This window comes from Scylla paramamosain, chromosome 20 (assembly GCF_035594125.1).
Source record: "Scylla paramamosain isolate STU-SP2022 chromosome 20, ASM3559412v1, whole genome shotgun sequence".
NCBI lineage: Eukaryota > Metazoa > Arthropoda > Malacostraca > Decapoda > Portunidae > Scylla > Scylla paramamosain.
The window spans coordinates 2,074,090-2,084,462 of record NC_087170.1 but is presented as its reverse complement, the minus strand read 5'-3'; the positions used below and the strand labels follow the sequence as shown (position 1 = coordinate 2,084,462).

The 10,373-nt window shown below is 36.1% G+C and overlaps 1 long non-coding RNA gene across 1 annotated transcript; it reads right to left on the bottom strand.

The window, feature by feature from the left end:
* Positions 1 to 6,545: 6,545 nt before the first annotated feature.
* On the bottom strand, positions 6,546 to 9,126 carry LOC135110729 (uncharacterized). The gene is made up of 3 exons (XR_010273389.1): positions 9,050 to 9,126; positions 8,334 to 8,434; positions 6,546 to 6,637 (listed from the first exon to the last, which is right to left on the bottom strand). It is a non-coding gene; the product is annotated as an uncharacterized LOC135110729 (long non-coding RNA).
* Positions 9,127 to 10,373: the final 1,247 nt, after the last annotated feature.

Below are 10,373 nucleotides of genomic sequence, written 5' to 3'. Positions count from 1 at the left end.
ATATATATATATATATATATATATATATATATATATATATATATATATATATATATATATATATATATATATATATATATATATATATATATATATATATATATATATATATATATATATATATTTTTTTTTTTTTTTTGCCTCTGCTAGTTGAAGTGACCTGAGTAGGTATTTTGCTGATTTTCCTTTGAATGACTACTGCTTCCGTGTCAGAGACCCGTCTTTGTGTGCTGAACGCATAACAGAGGTGATAGTGTCTGGCATGGAGGCGTACATTCCTCATTCTTTTTCTCGTCCTAAACCTTCTAAACCTTGGTTTAACACAGCTTGTTCTCGTGCTATACATGATAGAGAGGTGGCCCACAAAAAGGTACTTAAGCCTTCCATCACCAGAATCTCATGCACTTTATATTTCTGCCCGGAACCATGCCAAGTCTGTTCTCCAACTTGCCAAAAACTCCTTCATTAACAGAAAATGTCAAAACCTTTCAAGATCTAACTCCCCTCCTGATTTCTGGCATCTAGCCAAAAAATATCTTCAATAACTTTGCTTCTTCTTCTTTCCCTCCTTTCTTTCAACCAGATGGTAGCACTGCTATCACATCTGTTTCTAAAGCTGAACTCTTCGCTCAAACCTTTGCTAAAAACTCTACCTTGGACGATTCTGGGCCTGTTCCTCCCTCTCCTCCACCATCTGACTACTTCATGCCACGTATTAAAATTCTTCGCAATGATGTTTTCCGTGCCCTCGCTGGCCTAAACCCTCGGAAGGCTTATGGACCTGATGGGGTCCCTCCTATTATTCTCCGAAACTGTGCCTCCGTGCTTGCACCTTGCCTAGTCAAACTCTTTCAGCTCTGTCTGTCAACATCTACCTTTCCTTCTTGCTGGAAGTTTGCCTACATTCAACCTGTTCCTAAAAATGATGACCGTTCTAATTCCTCAAACTACCGTCCTATTGCTTTAATTTCCTGCCTATCTAAAGTTTTTGAATCTATCCTCAACAGGAAGATTCTCAAACATCTATCACTTCACAACCTTCTATCTGATCGTCAGTATGGGTTCCGTCAAGTCCGCTCTACTGGTGATCTTCTGGCTTTCCTTACTGAGTCTTGGTCATCCTCTTTTAGAGATTTTGGTGAAACTTTTGCTGTTGCCTTGGATATATCAAAAACTTTTGATAGAGTCTGGCACAAAGCTTTGATTTCCAAACTACCCTCCTACGATTTCTATCCTTCTCTCTGTAACTTCATCTCAAGTTTCCTTTCTGACCGTTCTATTGCTGCTGTGGTAGACGGTCACTGTTCTTCTCCTAAATCTATTAACAGTGGTGTTCCTCAGGGTTCTGTCCTGTCACCCACTCTCTTCTTATTATTCATTAATGATCTAAACCAAACTTCTTGTCCTATCCACTCCTACGCTGATGATACCACCCTACACTTTTCAACGTCTTTTCATAGACGTCCAACCATTCAGGAGGTAAACATATCATGCAGGGAAGCCACAGAACGCTTGACTTCTGATCTTTCTAAAATTTCTGATTGGAGCAGAGCAAACTTGGTATTGTTCAATGCCTCAAAAACTCAATTCCTCCATCAGTCAACTCGACACAACCTTCCAGACAACTATCCCCTCTTCTTCAATGACACTCAACTGTCCCCCTTTTCTACACTGAACATCCTCGGTCTGTCCTTTACTTATAATATGAACTGGAAACTTCACATCTCATCTCTAGCTAAAACAGCTTCTATGAAATTAGGTGTTCTGAGACGTCTCCGCCAGTTTTTCTTACCCCCTCCTCAGCTGCTAACTATGTACAAGGGCCTTATCTGACCATGTATGGAATATGCTTCACATGTCTGGGGGGATTCCACTCATAGTGCTCTTCTAGACAGGGTGGAATCAAAAGCTTTTCGTCTCATCGACTCCTCTCCTCTAACTGACTGTCTTGTTGTTGCATATCTAGCTGTCTTCTACCGCTATTTTTCATGCTAACTGCTCTTCTGATCTTGCTAACTGCATGCCTCCCCTCCTTCTGCGGCCTTGCTGCACAAGACTTTCTTCTTTCTCTCACCCCTATTCTGTCCACCTCTCTAATGCGAGAGTTAACCAGTATTCTCAATCATTCAACCCTCTCTCTGGTAAACTCTGGAACTCCCTGCTTGCTTCTGTATTTCCACCTTCCTATGACTTGAATTCCTTCAAGAGGGAGGTTTCAAGACACTTATTCATCAATTTTTGACCACTGCTTTTACCCTTTTATGGGACTGGCATTTCAGTGGGCATATTTTTTTGTTGGATTTTTGTTGCCCTTGGCCAGTACTCCTCCTACATAAAAAAAATAAATAAATAAATTATCGGAAGCAGGTTTTATAGGGGAAATAACTTCAGGATGTAAACTTGAACTTAGGATAGATAAATAATTTTCTCTGACAGCGTATTGGTCATATACACCAGTGATACATAACATGTTTCTATGAAAATTAAAATGCTCATTCCCGAAATTTTATATAAAACATGATTAGGTTAGCTCCAGATCATACCCATGAAAAATAATTTATATTAAAATTAATACAAATAATATCGTTCATAACAACTTAAGGATGTTTAGTAACGAAGATTAGGATGTTTAGTAACGAAGATTAATGCAAACGTAGATTAAGATTGATTGTTGGCTATACTAACATTAACTTATTGTAAATTTCTCATTTATTTATTTATTTATTTATTTATTATTATTATTTTTTTTCATGAACTCATTTATGGCATGGTCACTTTTGTTAGAATAGGGGCCCCATAACTCTAAGGTAACAGAGAAATATACTAAGTAAATCATTGTGAACCAAGTAAACCATAAGAAAATTAGAATATAATAGAAAAAAAAAAAGGAAGCTACAAGAAGCCATCAGATACACATGGCAGTCCCTATTTGAAATATTCCTATAGTCTGACTATGGAAAAATATACAAAGTAAACCATTGTGTATTCAGAAAAATATAGTATGAGGCCCTTTCCTTATATAGAAATTTACTTCCATCAAATAAAACAAACTTTTTTTTTTCATGGGATTTTCCAGTGCCTAATAGAATCCCGTCTACTTAATAAGAAACAACGCTACCAGAACTATATATATATATATATATATATATATATATATATATATATATATATATATATATATATATATATATATATATATATATATATATATATATATATATATATATATAAGATAAGTACCTATTTTTTTTCCTCTTTCACAACCAAAAAAGTTGAAAGACGTACAAACAAATAAAGTAAACTAAATCTAACAAATATTCACTCAATTTGATAATAATGAAAGAGCTGAATATCAAATTTCTCCCAGCTAACACAAACAACAAATGACAAACCAAACACCTCACCCCCACCTTCCTGCAACATTTCGTCTAGTGGTCACTCAAGAGACAAAGTCTTTTATTTTTACAGTTAACATCAGCACATCAGGAAAACTATGCAAGGACCATAATCCAATGAACAGTAATAGGGAAAAACTCATTGTATAAACATTATCATCTCATTTGCAGTGCCGAATGACCACTAATTTTCATTTATTTATTTATTTATTTTTATTTTTATTTATTTATTTTTTAGCTCAGAAATGCTTGTTTATTTGATAATCCCGTCTCTTATGAGATCTCCAAATTTTTCACTATAACTAATGAAAATAAATAAAGGTAACAATATGGATAGCTGTCAGCAAGAAATTCATTAAGTTTCATTATCAGTTATGTATAAAAATTTATATAACATTGGAACATAAGAAAAAAAGGAAGGTACAAGCTATTCATCAGCTACACATGGCAATATCTATTTGAAATATTCCTGTAGTCTGACTATCTTGAACAAAAAAAAAAAAATACCAGTAAACCATTGTGTATTCAGAAAATACACGTCCTGTGGCTCTGGCGAACTTTGTAGTAGCCAAATTATCGAATTAGAACCTAGTGCCAGTGATAACTTCGCTCCCCACACTACCACTCTCTCTCTCTCTCTCTCTCTCTCTCTCTCTCTCTCTCTCTCTCTCTCTCTCTCTCTCTCTCTCTCTCTCTCTCTCTCTCTCTCTCTCTCCTCTTCTCATGCTTTGTGTTAGAGAAAGTGACCGATGGATTGACACGGTCACTCTGACAGTGTGACCTATCTGAGTCACTCATAAAGAATGTCAACGTCTGGAAGAAACGTTACCAAATATTGTAATATTTACAAAAAAACAATGCAGCTATCACTAAAAAATAAACATCTATTACAATAACTTACCCTTTTAGAGCTTTACAGAGTATATATACTACAACTTCATTTAATTTGAAATAGTAAGTACCTGACATGCGTGTGTTATTAAAAGTTTGACATCACCGCATGTAGGGAAATCCCCGGAAAGAACAACGCCCAAATGGTCAGAAATAAGTATGGTCAGACCATACTTATTTCTGCCTATCATCCCCATCTATCTCTTTTAGCTAGCTCACTAATGGCTCAGCACTAAAAACCTAATGAATTTTTTTTCTTTTTTTTTTTTTTTTATGTTGGAGGAACATTGGCCAAGGGCAACAAAAATAAAAAAAAATAAATAAATAAAAAATGTCCACTGAAATGCCAGTCCCATAAAAGGGTCAAAGCAGTAGTAAAAAAATGAAGGATGTGTCTTGAAACCTCCCTCTTGAAGGAATTCAAGTCATAGGAAGGTGGAAATACACAAGGAGGCAGGGAGTTCCGGAGTTTACCTGAGAAAGGGATGAATGATTGAGAATACTGGTTAATTCTTGCGTTAGAGAGGTGGACAGAATAGGGGTGAGAGAAAGAAGAAAGTCTTGTGCAGCGAGGCCGCGGGAGAAGGGGAGGCATGCAGTTAACAAGATCAGAAGAGCAGTTAGCATGAAAATAGCGGTAGAAGACAGCTAGAAATGCAACATTGCAGCGATGAGAAAAAAAAGGCTGAAGACAGTCAGTTAGTGGAGAGGAGTTGATGAGACGAAAAGCTTTTGATTTCACCCTGTCTAGAAGAGCAGTATGAGTGGAACCCCCCCCAGACATGTGAAGCATACTCCATACATGGACGGATAAGGCTCTTGTTCAGAGTTAACAGCTAGGGGGGGTGAGAAAAACTGGCGGAGACGTCTCAGAACGTCTAACTTCATAGAAGCTGTTTTAGATAGAGATGAGATGTGAAGTTTTCCAGTTCAGATTATGAGTAAAGGACAGGCCGAGGATGTTCAGTGTAAAAGAGGAGGACAGTTGAGTGTCATTGAAGAACAGTGGATAGTTGTCTGGAATGTTGTGTCGAGTTGATAGATGGAGGAATTGAGTTTTTGAGGCATTGAACAATACCAAGTTTGCTCTGCCCCAATCAGAAATTTTAGAAAGATCAGAAGTCAAGCGTTCTGTGGCTTCCCTGCGTGATGTGTTTCCCTCCTGAAGGGTTAGACGTCTATGAAAAGACGTGGAAAAGTGTAGGGTGGTATCATCAGCGTAGAAGTGGATAAGAAGCGTAAGAAGTGGATAAGTGGATAAGTTTCACCATAATCTCTAAAAGAGGATGATCAAGACTCAGTAAGGAAAGCCAGAAGATCACCAGTAGAGCGGCCTTGACGGAACCTTTACTGGCGATCAGATAGGTTGTGAAGTGATAGATGTTTAAGAATCTTCCTGTTGAGGATAGATTAAAAAAACTTTAGATAGGCAGGAAATTAAAGCAATAGGACGGTAGTTTGAGGGATTAGAACGGTCACCCTTTTTAGGAACAGGCTGAATATAGGCAAACTTCCAGCAAGAAGGAAAGGTAGATGTTGACAGACAGAGCAGAAAAAAGTTTGATTAGGCAAGGTGCAAGCACGGAGGCACAGTTTCGGAGAACAATAGGAGGGACCCCATGAGGTCCATAAGCCTTCCGAGGGTTTAGGTCAGCAAGGGGATGGAAAACATAATTGCGAAAAATTTTAATAGGTAGCATGAAGTAGTCAGAGGGTGGAGGAGAGGGAGGAACAAGCCTAGAATCATACAAGGTAGAGTTTTTTAGCAAAGGTTTGAGCGAAGAGTTCAGCTTTAGATATATATATGAATCATTCATATATCACTCTGGTTGAGAACACCTTCCTTCCTATCTTTTTCTTGAACCTAATTTTTTTCGAGTTGAACCCATTATTTATTGTTCTATCCTCATTACTGATAATCTTTGTTATAACCTCTATACCATTTTAAGATTTCATCAGGTCCCCTTTTAACCTACGTCTCTCTGAAGAATGTAAATTTAAAGCTTCAGTCTCGTTTCATAAGGAATACCTCTTATCCCTATACGAGTATATCCTTTTAGTCCTTCTTCTTTGTACTGATTTTAATAGACCTTTATAATTCCTATAATATGGGGAACAAAACTGCAGAGCATAGTCTACATGAGATTTGACTAGCACCTGTGAACCCATTAAAACTATATATTCTGTAAAATCTCACAAGTCTATATTTTTCTAAGTGCATGAGATTTATTGTGATCACCGCAAATGAACAGTGACTCACGCTTCTCTGCAGCAGTCCCATGAGCCCCGTCCACGAGCCATTGTCCATCAGTTGACCATACTGCTCGAAGCGGAGATCTAGAAACTCGTAGCTGTAGAGATAGCAAGAGAAGAGGTGGTCTTGAAGTAATGTTTTGAGAGAGAAAGAGAGAGAGAGAGAGAGAGAGAGAGAGAGAGAGAGAGAGAGAGAGAGAGAGAGAGAGAGAGAGAGAGAGAGAGAGAGAGAGAGAGAGAGAGAGAGAGAGAGAGAGAGAGTCAAATATTCACTTTCACTTTCAGTGTCAAATCACAAATAAAGTGCTATTAAGACGACTATCTATTTGTGTGTTTTTTTTTTTTCCAGATACACAACTGTAACTTGAAAATAAAATAAGAAAAATAGAGAAATGAAAAAAAAAAAGACAGAAAATGAATCATGTAATCATAATCCAATCCTTGGATTCAGTGTCTATTTCAGTAGAATTATTTTAGGCTATTGTTTTATTATTATGTATGTTGTGACCCCACACCATATTATATACTGTATTACGTACGAAGAAAGAAGAGAAGAAGATAGAATAAGTAAGAAGTGAGAAGAAATGGAGAAGATGAATAGAACAGAAGAAAACAAGCTGATCTTCCGATCGAAAGGGAAATTCACACCGGATATCAAGAACAAGGCAAATCTGGAGAAGAAATTGGAAAAAAAAAATATATATAAACACGGACAAACGACACACGCAGGACACAACAACAGGAAAAAGGGGATTAACGAGTATATAATTGACAAGGCGGGGAAAGTGATAAAAAAAAGGAAATTCGATCAGGAAGAGCGAGGAACCATGAGGCAAGAAAGTTTGCTTACAGAAAAATACCAACACCCACTTAAGTTCTGCCTTCAAATCGATCTCCATAACCCGAGTGGCGTTCTTTACTTAGTGCGACACTTTTGGGCTGATCATAAGAGAAAATGAGATACATGAATGATAGATAATGTAAAATGTTATGAAAATAAAGATATATAATTTTTTTGAGGGAAATAGTTCCAAACAGTGTATATGAGTAGTGTCAAAGAGAGAATTCAGTAAAAGACGCAGAGGCAAAGATGTCAAAGGGTTTCACCAGAAAGGAGACGAGTTGGAAGGAATAACATGAAATAAGTGGAACTGTAAAATGTAATGCAGTCTAGAATACAAATATCTTATAAAAGGAGTTGGACAATTTACATATTGTTTGATGTTTGGCATGATAGGTTTGTATGGTGTACGAAGCTTAATTGCGGAATACTTATTGTAATTGATATGATACTGATACCATTTGTATTTTCCTAACTGAACATTAATTGGACCGAATGAATATTAGCTGTCTTTATGAATTTAAAATTGTCTGTGTTCTTGCACGATGATTGCGTTACTTAATGAATATGTTGAAGATATATAAACTGGCACCAAATAACTTTCAACGAACTCACGCAGGCGATTAAGAATTTTCGTGGTCACTTGCAAGAAATATATATATATATATATATATATATATATATATATATATATATATATATATATATATATATATATATATATATATATATATATATATATATATATATATATATATATATATATATATACATATATATAGTTAATTGATAAAAATTTGAAAATGTTTGTGAGTTCCCAGTGGTCTCTAAATACCAAATCCATGCAACATCTCGGTCACGATATTTCCCAGAAGGGCAGCTGCACCTCGAAAAATAGAAAATAAATAAATACAGAAAGAAAGAAAAAAGAAAAAAAAAGAAACGAGGCTCACCAAAGATCGAGTTGGTCAGCTAGGAGATGGAGCAGCGTCACAACAGGACCAACGTAGGTTACGTTTGGCGGCGAACCGAACACCTCCATCATGATTGGGTACTGTAAGGTAAAAGGGATTACTTATTATCATTATTGCTGTAAATATAAAAAGACCAGCTGTGCCTTGCTGTGTTCTTGGGATGTAATACGGTGGGCCGTGAAACTGTCCCTTACCAACGGAGGTCGACGGAGCAAATTATGTGTTTGCGGCAGTGTGTGTGTGTGTGTGTGTGTGTGTGTGTTTTATTTTGTCTGGGCCACCTGTGTGGGATTGCCGCCGGTCTTATATATATATATATATATATATATATATATATATATATATATATATATATATATATATATATATATATATATATATATATATATATATATATATATATATATATATATATATATATATATATATATATATATATACTCGTATATATATATATATATATATATATATATATATATATATATATATATATATACACACTACTACTACTACTACTACTATTACTACTACTACTACTACTACTACCATTACGACCACCGTAGTACAGCGTTCCGTTCCACTAAACTGCTGAAAGCCAAAAGAACCACCTGATATAACATCACGGTAACCTTCACAATAAGAGTGCCCTATCATGACTCAAGACACTGCACAGACTGGACTACAGGGATACACACCTCTACCATGGCCACTTTCAGACAGCGTGGTGCTTCCATCTGAACGTTTGTCATTCAAGCTGAACCGTACAGTGCCGTACAGAGTACGGCACTTGTGTCTTATGAATCACATAACCCCAACGAATGCGCGGTAACCTTTCCTGGTAGAGGCGAGCAAGACAACAACATGTATTGTTAAATGAAGTGCACTCGGAGCTACTTTGGAATTATTGAATAATGACGTCAAAAATGAACATGTAACCTTCTATAATCGTAATTGTGGGGATCATCAACTATTAATTTCAAATTGGAAAGAACGTTCACTCACGATTGCATTGCTGGTAGGACATAAATTCGTGATGAAATTCTTTCGTTCAGCGTTTATACGATTTTGTGAGCGCACTATTATTCCCCATTTCCTTTCCAAAAAGAATAATGGCGGCATCTGTAAATGATACGTGAAAATAAAACACCTATATATATCTTTTGTTTCTATGAAAAATGCATTAATATTTAATTTGTTGTTGGTGGGAATTTTTATTCTATGATAAGAATAGCTTTTTTTTTTTTTTTGTATTTTCATGTCAAAACAAGGTCACAGAATTGTTGGAAAGCAAACGACACAATCCTGAAAGTGATGAAGACAACATGCATATATTCAAGACCTACCCCATCCCAGACACATATCCCAAAAGAGAGATAAGATAAAATACATTGTACGTAAATAAATGTACACACACACACACACACGCACACACACACACACACACACAAACAGGCACATATATATATATATATATATATATATATATATATATATATATATATATATATATATATATATATATATATATATATATATATATATATATATATATATATACACACACACACATACACAGAACGAGGATGTTCAACGGAGAAGAGGAGCCAGTTCAGTGTCATTGAAGAAGAGGGGATAGTTGTCGAGAAGGTTGTGTCGAGTTGATAAATAGAGGAATTGAGTGTTTGAGGCATTGAACAATACCAAGTTTGCTCTGCCCCAATCAGAGATTTTCGAGAGATCAGAAGTTACGTGTTCTGAGGATTCCCTGCTTGGACTGTTTAGCTCCTGAAGGGTTGGACGTCTGTGAAAAGACGTGGAAAAGTGCAGGGTGGTATCTTCAGCGTAGGAGTGCATAGGACAAGAAGTTTGAATTAGAACATCATTGATGAATAATAGGAAGAGAGTGGGTGACAGCACAAAACTGTGAGGAAGAACACCGTTAATAGATTTAGGAGAAGAACGGTGAATGTCTACCACAGGTGCAATAGAACGATCAGAAAAGAAACTTAAGATGAAGTT